This window comes from Diceros bicornis, chromosome 3 (genome assembly GCF_020826845.1).
Source record: "Diceros bicornis minor isolate mBicDic1 chromosome 3, mDicBic1.mat.cur, whole genome shotgun sequence".
In the NCBI taxonomy this organism is placed as follows: domain Eukaryota; kingdom Metazoa; phylum Chordata; class Mammalia; order Perissodactyla; family Rhinocerotidae; genus Diceros; species Diceros bicornis.
The window spans coordinates 54,805,120-54,815,955 of NC_080742.1; the positions used below are offsets into that span (position 1 = coordinate 54,805,120).

Here is a 10,836-nt window from a genome sequence, read left to right on the forward strand (position 1 = left end):
GAAACATTGCAATCAAGCTGATGGGATGGTGGGTGGGAACAGTTTTATTTTGTCTTCAATTTAGTAGGAGGCTGTCAACCCATGGATATTGCCACAAAGCCTCGTTTGAAACAAGGAATCTAAAGCGAAAAGTGAGTTCCCACAAAAAAAAAAAAAATACAGAGCAAAAGAGGCAGCAAAACTGACTTTCAAGCAGATTTTTAAAATCTTGGGACTCAAGCAATACCATATTGAAGAAATGCTCCATGATTACCAAGTATTTCATTTCCTTTGTCTTGTATTTCCCCTTCCTTTCATGTAACACAAGCCTCTGAACACTTCAAACCAATATTGACTCAAGTGCCTTCTGTGTGACACTCTGACCCTGACTGATGTTTTAATTTTGGTGGATGATGCCAAAAGGACCTCACACTTTCCCACTAATATCTGCTCCCCACCCAAATGGTTACCATTAGCAAGGAAACCATTCTGGATTCTTTCTCCCCTTCTGTTAAAAGCACATCCTACCACTAAGGTCTTAACCAGCAAATACCATCTCTGGCAAAGCCACAACCAGCCATGCACAATAGGGTTTCTAAAACATTCTGTCTACCATAGTCTTAGACAATCGAATTGATAATTGATATTTATTTATTGAATTCAGATGTGAGACAAGGTAAAATAAAGCCATCATTCCCTGCCTACCACAAACAGGTACCTGCCTACCTCGGAGATGATATTACCCAGATTGCAAAATGTCGATAGGGTAGGCTCCACCAACCTGGCTGTAAACCCCAGCAACACTTGAACACACATGACCACGAACGTTGAAGATTGTATCTGGATTCTCCTCCAGGAAACTACTTTTCTCTTGAATAAGATTCATTTTGGTGAATGGGATCCACAGCCTCCTTAGACCAATTTCACAATGATGAAGAAAATTATACCGTGTTTGTTGACGTGAACCACTTGGATATTCAGGGATCCAAAGCGGTGATGTGAACAGCACGGCTCCGCCATTCTTCAAGTTGCCCCATGATGAGGTGGGTGGACTAACCCAGCCCAACAGCAATCCAACAGGAAGCTAACACCAAGCACATTTTTATACAACATTGATAGAGCTGCACAGAGAATACACAAGATGGGTCAACTCAAACTGGGTCCTACTTCCTACTACAGAATCCACAAAAACATTAGCTCTAATTATGCTTCCAGGCTTCGGAAACTAGACAAACTCAAGCCACCATTCCTTAATGGGTCTCCATAAAACCTTATCTCGTGTACTTTTTTTTGGTCTATTTATTTTTCTTGTTTTGTTTTCAACTTCTTAACCTGGGAAACAAGCCCAATCCCGTATGCTTCTGCCAGACCAGAAAACTACTAACAGCCCCCTCTGGAGAAAATTTAGCAGATGGATGAGGCTACAATCATTATTTGAATCTTTAAGCTCCATTAACACTCACTTTAAGTATCTGAAAGCACTTAATCCCTCCGAATTTCAAAGCAGATACAAAAATCAGTCTCTCTCAATATCTCCTCTCTGTCTTTTTCCCTCTCTCCCTCCTCCTCCTTTTCTCTCTTTCTCTCTTGTGCAAGTACCATAGAGTTTGATTTCCAGATACAGACACTGCTGCCCTGCCTACAAAGGAAGGAATGCAGACAGAGCTGACGTAAGCCCTCAGAAGTGGACGATGACGGAGTGCAGACTTCCTTGCACAGCTGCCTGGGCCTTCTGGGAAGTCAAATGTCTGACTCCACACCACTCAGACCCAAGCATCTCCTTCTTCTGGTCAAGAAAGCCGTTGAGAACGCATGCAGAGCCAGCCCCTCCCTTCTCTGCTGAAACATGGACTTTTGGAATGGAGTAGAACATTGTCCAATGCTCTCATTTTGGAGATGAGGAAACTGAAGCCCTGGGCAGGGCAGAGATTTTTCTGGATCAACCACAACTGGAACCCAGGTCTCCTGGCACAGAGGCGAATGCTTCTTTTGTTTACTTCTGGTTAGAGTAGCCCCCTCAGCAGCCAAGAGTCTCACCCCATCCACCAGCAGTTCTGACTGATGCCTGTCAGAACGGGGGGAGGGCAGGGGCCCCACCTCACCCTGCTCTTCCCCTCAGCTCCTCTCTCCCTGCTGGGAATTCCCATGGTAATTTATCCCTCCCTCTCTCAGAGGAGGTGGCACTTGAGTTTTTTCCTTTCCTAAATTCTCCCTTCACATTGATTGATGGTGGCAGTGAAGGGCCAAGACTCTAAAACCAGGCTACCTGGTTCCAATCACTAGCTTTGAACAAATCACCCCACCCTTCTGTGCTCCAGTGTTTTTCTCTGTAAAATGCAGATAACAGTAACACTGACCTCATAGGTCAGTGCTGTGAGGATTCAATGAGGTAATGCACATGTGGTGTTGAGAACAGCACTGGTCACATTGTAAGCACTGATCACGATCAAGGAGAGGGCGGGCTAGGCTAGGACTTCTGTCTGATTCATCTCTGAGGCCCAGCATTTGGCTATGAGGGACGGTGTCCATCTGGTTAGTCACTGTATCTCCAGCACATAGAGGATGCTAGATAAAAAACTGTCGAATGAATGAATCTGGCACAGTGCACTTATGGACGTGCTTCATGAATGCTCATTGAACCAACATGTAGATTTCCAAAGCTCACAGACTCACTTAGGGAATGTCACTTGATAAATCTATTAGTGGAAAAATTCAGATTTGCAGACACCAGTATTTTCTATTGCTCCAGTTGTTTATATATTAGTTGCTGCCTTAAAAAGTTTAACCAGAGCCCAGCTCTCAATTTCCAGAGCACTGTCTATACGTTCTCTCGGTATATAATCACTTGTTGCTTTGTGACAATGCCACCCATAGTGCTTTATGGGGATGATATGCAATTATTGATCGACTTTCCTGGTGTTATCCAGGCTTTGAAAAACAAAGTTCCAAGAACACCCTGCTTGGTATTCATCTCTGAGGAGCCAGTGAATAAAAATGTCTTAAAGAAAGTCAACAGAAGACAACAGAGCCTTGAACCAGAAACCCAGACCTGGAACCCTGTAAGTGGGTTTAAGTGCTTATGTGGAAGAAAATGCTTCCAAAAGCTGGAGGATATCTGGGGGTGGCATTTAGGACTGACACAGAAAGTGTCTGGGGCTTCTCAAATGAAAGGCATTCCATGAGAACAAAATATGTTAGTCACCTTGAGACTTGAGACTTGAAATCTGGCCTTGAGTAAATACTCTGCTGATTGCCAGAGAAAAGACTTAGCTGGAGACTTTCATTCACCCCACTTGAACTTGAATCCACAGTCAGCAACTGTCTGGGACACAAATGTACCCCGGAGCTCAGCTAGAGGGTACCTGGGATGTGTGTGGGGTGACCCTGAAGGGTGCTGAGAGGTTGAGAAGATGCCGAGTTCTCCCGAGAGGCGGCACACCCTGGGCCTGGGCCGCTCCAGAGCCCTCATCACCCAGTGTGGTCCTATCTTAGGGAGCAGGCCCACCCAGCCAGCCGTCACCTCTCATTCTGTGACCTCATGACAACTTCACAGGAGTGAGGAGAAAGGGGGTAGTGCAGACACCCCAAAGCAAGCAGGCATGCAAGGGTGAGGTCTCGGCTCCACACAGTTGGGGGCTTTTTCTGTGTCCTGAAAGCTCCAAATAAAGAAGAATTTATTTTTTCCAAACCCTGCGCCTTTTAACTGTATGCAAATTCCCCGGTAGATGAACAGGGCGGGGAAAGCACCCCTTTCAGGGCTTTTGGGCTAAAGCGAGAGGGAGCAGAACAGACTAGCATGAAAAACTGTCCGACACTCCTTCCCTCGGTCAGGGGGTTCCCAGCATTTTGTACCTGCGACCCTGACACTCTGACCCCCAAGCTCCCAACCTGCCTCTGCTCTTTGGGGCCTTTTGCTCCTGTTTCCGGGGAGCCAGGAAGGACTGGAATCCCCCTCATCCATCCATCGAGGCTCCTGCTGAAGGATGCTGACGCCTAGGAGGCCCACACGCATTTACACACATCTGCCCCAGAAAATCACGGAGCGTGTACTGTGGGCTCCGAATCCTGGGTCTGTCATCTTTTGCTTTGTTCTGACCTTCAGCTCCTTCATCTAGAAACTGAAAACCATAATTTCCCTCTCCAGAACTGTCTCACACCTTAAGACAAGATTTATAAAGCTTAATAAATAGGGGTCGTTAATTATCTTTTTCTTGTAAATTACTAACATAGAAAAAAGGTGGTGGTGGGGGGGGACGCCTCAAGGCCTCCCACTGCCTTTTAGAATAAAATTCCAAATCCTTCCCAGCCCAGGAGACTGCTTGACCTGAGCTTGGTTCATTCTTTAGCTCTCTCTGCACCCTTCTCAACACACCCAGTTCTTTCCCACCTCTGAGCCTTCAAACATGCTGTTCCCTGCATCTGGCATACTCTAATTCCTCTTCATTCCCAAGTCCTACTTGAAAAGACTCATTCTTAGAGGGGCATATCCCAGACTCCCCTAATACTAGTACAGCTCGGATACCCTGTCTCATAACATACTGCTGTTTTCACTTACGCACTTACCCCAATGTGTAACTATTTGTGTGTTTACCCCCCTTCCTCCTCGAATAGCCTGCAAATTCCATTTAGCCAGGCGCTGGGTCTGTTTCATTCATTGCCATATCCCAAATACTTGGTAGACTCCTGGCACCAGCAAGGTTTTCTGATAGTATTTGTTGAATTAATGTGTTGAAGAATTGAAGCCCCAATGAGCCAGGAGGAACCTGGAGCTACAAATAGCTTTCTAACAGCCTTCAACACCAGGCTTTAGAGCCAGCAAAGCACTTTGTACCCATGGGAAAGCCAGAAAAACAATTGCCATCTCATTATCAGAAATGCTAAAGCATCCACAACTCACTCAACGGAGAATTTGCTTACCTGGGCCTGAGTTCCACTGGCCCAGGCCTCTTGGAAGATTACCAGAGCTCCCCAAGAGGCGAAAGCTGCTGGGGTGTAAAGAAGAGAGAAGACGAGTAAGGAATTTATTAAAAGGTAATATACTTGGCACAGGCCACTGCACTTTCGATGAGATATTGATAAATACTGTCATGTCCACCTGAGCCCCATCCTGGGAACTTCCAGGCCTAGTTTCTGTCTTCCCAAATATGCTACACACCTGTCTGGATGAAGGTATGTTTTATCACACCCAGGCTAAAAAAGTGCACTGAGATGACATTTATCTCAAAACAAACATCATAATCCACTCTAATAACGCTAGTCAATACCAGTATCAGGGTGCCCCCACTTCACCCAGTGGATATTAGATCAACTAGTGTAAACAATGGTTGAGGTTTAAAAGTTGCAAATCTGAGGGGGGGAGGTGACCCACTTTCACTTCACAAGCAGGTAGTTCTTTGGAATCTGGGGCCCTGTGTCCAGAAATACAGCTCTAGAAAGAAGATAAGCACATCTGCAAGTCACTTACAGAATGCAGGTGTGGGGAGGTGGGGTGAGCAGAGAGGGAGGGGTACTCACTGAGCACTGGTTCAGTGAGTAGGAATGAGGACACTGCTTCAAATCTTGGGTGTAGCACTTAACTATCCATTGACTTTGGGCTAGTTATTTAATCCATTGAACCTCAGGTGTCTCATCTGTAAAATGGGAGAAATGATAACCACTTCATAGAGTTGTTGGGAAGATTAAATGAGCCCAAAACACCCCCAAAACCTAAAGCCCTTGGACCAGTGTTGCACATAGTAAATCTACATGTTTGCTATTATCATTTAGAGTCTACCAGATCAGACACATTATTTCATTTCATTTCATCAAGCCTCAAACCAACCCTTCCAGATAGGTAGAGTTACATCCCCACTTTACAGATATAAAAATGGAGGCTCGTAAGGGTTAAGTACCTTACACAAAGCCACACAGCTAGGAGATGGCAAGACCAGTGCTTGAACTCAAGTAATCATCATAATCTTTATCCTTATAGCAATTACCGTTTACCGAAAGGCAGGTGGTCTGCTAAGTACTTTACACCAATTATCTCATCAAATACTCAAAACCACTCCATAAAGAAAGAATTATTATAACTGTGTTACAAAGGACGACACAGGGTTGAAAAGGTTAAATATCTTGGCCAAGGTCACACAGTTAGTTAAGGAATAAAGCAAGGGCTTAAGCCCAGTTCTGACACTAAAACCTATGGTTTCTTCCATTAAAGTCCTGCCTTTTTGGTATTTGTTACAGATCTTGTATTTCCACTTGAAATCATCAGTGTGCCTGAATTCATACTAAATGTAAAGCAATGGCCTTGTTGAATGGAGTCCAGGAATGGCCCTCTCCATGCTGGGGGGCCCACCTGTTGTCCTGAATAAGGAGTTAGGATAGGAAAGCCTAGCTTTCCATCCAGTTCCTTCTAGAAGGTTTGGTTTGGGGTCCTAGACAGCAATTGGGGAATGTGTTTAAAAAAAAAGCATGGGGAGTTCTTAGTCATTAGACTTTTATCTTTTGGGAAATATTTATCAGAACAACACAAATATTTTTTCAAGGAAATCATCATCTGCTCACAGGTCTTCTACCATATAAAGATTTTCCTTAGCAATATGTGACTGTCCTACCCAGTTACACGTGGCTCTGAAAAGATCTACCAAGTGTAGGGGCCCAGGGCAGGTTGCCCCAAAATACCCCACAATGGCATATTGGTTATTTTGAATTAAATCTACTTGTTTTGACTTGGTAAAGTTTTGATACTCCTCTCTCTGTTCCCCCCCAAAACAGGAAATAAATGTCCTATGTGAAAGGTACCCTCCCCATGCCAGGAGACAGACATCCTTATCACCAGAACTACGGAATTCAGGGTCAAGAAGTCTACAGAAACAAACCTTGTTACTTTTACTAATTTATCACCTCAAGCCTAAACTCTGCTTAAATTCCTCACTAATTACATACCCCAAACCTAAGTTTCTTTGTCCTGTCAATTCCTCACAAATTTATTGTTTTTTGTACGTAAAAATATATATAAACGTCCTGCTTTGTTCAATCTCTGAGCATCATTTTTTTCTGATCTCCCGTGCAGACGTAATAAATTGGTTTTTCTCCTGTTAATCTGGTCTTGCGTCAATTTTATTAGCAGTACAGCCATAAGAACACAAGATGGGTAGAGGGGGGAATTTCCCCCTCTCCAACACAAGTCACTACATCCTCCCAACTCTTTTCTGCCCCTAACCTGGTATGGTAGTGATGACACATAGAAGGGCAAGGGATATCAACATCCCGAACAAAGATATAACAGTGATGTGGTGACTTTTCATGTTTTATTAAAATATTAACCTACCAAAACCTGGTGCTAATCTGGTGCTCACTTTGCAATTACCTGAGCCCTCAGGTTGAACTATTTATTAGTCCTTCAAACTACAGTTTTCTATAATTTAGAGGAAAATGACTACTCAGCACAACAAATTTCAAAGTGGCAGTGTACTAGAGAGTACCCTATTGATTTTAATGACGTGTTACACAAAATTTCCTTGCTGGCTCTAGAGAAGCGCATTCCTTTTTAGAGCACTCCTCTCCATCAGAGGCCAAGATCCCCTCAGAGTGACAGCATCTCCAGCCTAGCTGGCTCATTGGCTCCAAAGGCTGGGAGGATGGCAAAAGGGAGGGGTGATGGCGAGCTTGCCTTGGCCAACTCTGCATCATAATCTCTGCCCACAGTTTGGTCTGTGGCAGTTCTAGATAAAACACAAGAGTAAAAATTCCATCCAGGAAGTCTTGCTTTGTCACACTTTCTAGCACTGGGTAAAAAACCATCAATTAACTGAAATGGCAGTGATTACTCACTTCTTACTACAAGAGTCAAGTTTGGAAAAAACATTTGCCCTCAATGATCATTTGATGCACGAAAGAGTTTTCCTCAAAACAAGTTCAGACCTTGAGGACTGATGAAAGGAGGCTTCTGTGTGAGATGCAACTGACTTTGCCCAGAAGATAAAAGAAAACAGGACTTCCAGAAACTTGCAAAATACCTACAGCTTCTGCATGACAAAAATTCAGCACAAGTACAAATTTTAGCTTTTCTAATTTCATCTTGCCTAAACTCCCCAAAAAAGAAGAATTGTACAAGAAACTGGTAACTTAAACCTCAAATCGTAGATTTATGTCTTAGGTTTTGAAGAAATAGTGAACCCTTTTCTTTGAATAAAAAGAGACAAGACTTTGATACTCTCATTTAGGCAAAAATCAGAGATTGCACATACCCTGTAAAAGCACTTGACCGTTACACCAACATTATGTTGCTGTTCATATTTCTAATGTCTAATCTAACAGTGCTGCTGTTACCATCAAAATGATCGTCAATGACATGCACAGCAGGTACCAGGGTGAAAGGTTGAGCTGGGACACCAGCATCAATAATCGTAAGATGTGGGTCCCCTGTTCCCCAAATTCCTGACTCTTTTTGGTCATCAAAGAAGGATTCATTCTCCCTAGGCCAACAGTCCGAGCAAAACAGGAACAGCCAGGATGTGCCCTGAGGATGCTGCCAGCAGGAGAGCCACGTGTGTTCTCACATCAATTCTGAGACCTGGAGATAGCCCAGCTTTCTCGGGAGACCATTTTTTTTTTTTTTAATAAATTTTTTTTTTTTTCCCTCAAAGCCCCAGTAGATAGTTGTATGTCATAGCTGCACATCCTTTTAGTTGCTGTACGTGGGACGCGGCCTCAGCATGGCCGGAGAAGCGGTGCGTCGGTGCGTACCCGGGATCGGAACCCCAGGCGGCCAGCAGCGGAGCTCGCGCACTTAACCACTAAGCCATGGGGCCGGCCGGGGAGACCATTTTTTGATATATGTGGCGGTGGGTGGAGGAAGTCTCAAGATTAAGGACCGCTTTCTTTTGTCAAGAAATTTCATTCCTATCACATGGTGTAAAACTGTCTTAGTAAGCCATCTAGGCGGAGAAGCTGGTGGCCTGAGATTCCAGACCTCAAAGTACCCAGAGGCCCTCGGGGGAAGGAGCCACAGAGCCCTCCTCTGAGCAGGGCAGAAGAGCAGGGGAATGGAGTTTCAGGGAGACAATTTCTGGATAAGCACTCTCCCTCACTATGGCTGTACTAAATAAACAACTGTTGTACACAAATCACCGCTACTGTGCCTAACAACTGCCACTGACAGAGCACCTGCCATGTGCCACCTGCTCTGCCTTGAGGTTGATACACATTATCTCATTTAACTATATTAGCGCCAGGACAGAGTTACTATTTTTATTCCCGTTTTACAGGTAAGAAGACAGGGGCTCAGAGAGGTCATATAACTTGCCCACGGTCACATATCACAGAAGTGACAGAGTCTGAATTTGGGCCCAGTTTGATGGGCTCCAAAACTTGAACTTATTTCTCCACTCCACAGAAATAAAACCTATTCTTCTTAGACCCTTTGGGAAGTCCTCTCTTCTCCTATTTCTCTGCTGCAGTTTGTTTTAAATCCACCTTTCTTATCTGCGGGCATATGTCTGTCTCTCGTTCAGTGGTCCTGCTTGCTGGGATTACAGCTCCCGGCCCCCAGCATCTGCCCTGGGGTGAGGACAGGGTCCATGCTGCGAAATCCACTCCTCTCTAATATCCACGGTGAAGTTCCTGTTCCTGGACACTGTATATCTTAAATAGGGGGCTTTTAGGAGGGACAAACCCGACCCTGTGGCAAGCACATCCAGCTTCATCCTTAAAGGAGAAAACCCAGAAGTTGTAAAGGCCATCAGTTTGCTAGTTCCCTCAACTTAATTTCAAATGCCGACAATAGAGGCATTTCCCAGAAAGCAGAACCAAGAGGGCACTGCAATCTGGCATTCGTACGTTTTTCACAACCTGCCAAACACTACGTGAATATCTGAGGCTCTTTTGAACACGCTACTCAGGCGACCCTGCCAAGCATTGCCTCATTCCCCTTCTTTGCGGCTCAGGAAGCCCGAGGGAAGTCCGCTGCCCGGTCCCCAGGGCCACACAGGTCACTGGGAGCAGCCGGATTCGTTTATCCCACGGGCTGGACTCCATCAAGGCCCCCCGCCTGCCTTTCCACCTTCTCTGGGCTGCCACCCTTTGGTCATTGGTTCCCAACCCTGGCTGCACATTGGAATCACCCGGGGAGTTTAAACAATACAGAGGGCTGGGTCCCACCCCAAGCGATTCTGATGGAATTGGTCTGGGATGCAGCCTGGGCATCTGGATTTTAAAAAAGCCCTGGGTGATTCTGAGGGGCAGGCAGGACTGCGAAGCCCTGCCTGGACCACCGCGGGATACACAATTCGGCTGACGCTCAAGTTCATCCCTCTGAACTTTCGCTACATTCCTCAAACTCCCCGGTTTCTCCGCCTTGTTCCACTTGGAACCGTTCTAGGGCAGCTTTTCATTCCGCCCGCACGCGGGATCCCGCCTGCCTGCGCCTCCTCCATCGCGGCGCCCAGGACCCCAGAAACTCCCGCCCCGCGCGAACCCCTCGTCGCTGGGACTTACGTGGCCGGCACGCTTGCAGACCGCTCAGCAGCCGGGAGCGAGAGGCCCGGGCGCGCGCCGTGCCCGCTGCTGCGCCAGGGGCAGGGCGGGAGCGGGCTGCTCGCCGGCCGGAACGGGAACTGGCCGGGCGGCAGTGGCAGCCGCGCCCCTCCGGCCGCGGCCCCGAGCCTCGCCGCGCTGCGCGGAGACGCCTAGGCCGTGCGGGCGCGGACGGGGCAGGGGCGGCGGGGCGGCCGCTCGCCCGGGCCGGGCGTGGGAAGCCGGCAGACGCCGCGCAAGCAATGGCCTCGGGCGGCCCCAAGGGGCGCTCCCTGCCCGAGCACCAGCGGCCAAACCCTGCGCAGGGGCGAGTAGGCCGGCCCGAGAGCTCCCCCA

The 10,836-nt window shown here is 46.7% G+C and overlaps 1 protein-coding gene across 2 annotated transcripts in view; it reads right to left on the reverse strand.

Annotated features, from left to right (window-relative positions):
* NOD1 (nucleotide binding oligomerization domain containing 1) overlaps positions 1-10,536 on the reverse strand; it is a 56,885-nt gene extending 46,349 nt beyond the window's left edge. For both annotated transcript variants that reach the window (XM_058527690.1, XM_058527691.1), the window contains exon 1: positions 10,462-10,536. The gene's annotated coding sequence lies outside the window, so the exon portion shown is untranslated. The remainder of the gene's footprint in view (positions 1-10,461) is intronic.
* Positions 10,537-10,836: the final 300 nt, after the last annotated feature.